Source organism: Mus caroli, chromosome 15, assembly GCF_900094665.2.
Source record: "Mus caroli chromosome 15, CAROLI_EIJ_v1.1, whole genome shotgun sequence".
Classification (NCBI taxonomy): domain Eukaryota; kingdom Metazoa; phylum Chordata; class Mammalia; order Rodentia; family Muridae; genus Mus; species Mus caroli.
This window is the reverse complement of record NC_034584.1, coordinates 16,164,757-16,165,250: the sequence shown is the minus strand read 5'-3', so window position 1 is coordinate 16,165,250 and position 494 is coordinate 16,164,757.

The window sequence follows — 494 nt, the reverse complement described above, 5'->3', positions numbered from 1 at the left end:
AGAAATGGTGAGCCTTTATCTATGTAGCCCCAAGGATATGTTAGAGTTCAAAGTCTGAGAAATTTGGGTGTGCTTTGTATCTTTCAATCAGATGTGTTAGGCTAATTCTCACCCCACATTATTAGATAAAGTAGTCTTTGGTGAGGGTTGGTCTGAGGTCAAACTGATGGAGCAAAAAATAATCAGGGCAACACTCAAATACCAAGTGATTGGGGAGTGCAGCTGGGGAAAAAAAATCTAGAAGAAAAATAGTTTAGGGGCAATCGCCAAGTAATTGTGCTAAAGCTTATTAAATCAATCAATAGATCTAAATCTTTATTATTGGTAGTTTATGAAATGTCTTACAAAAACAGTCAGCAGGCTGGGAAGTGGTGGTACTCACCTTTAGTCCCAGCACTTGGGAGGTAAAGACAGGCAGATTTCTGAGTTTGAGGCCAACCTGGTCTACAGAGTGAGTTCCAGGACTGTCAGGGCTATACAGAGAAACCATATCT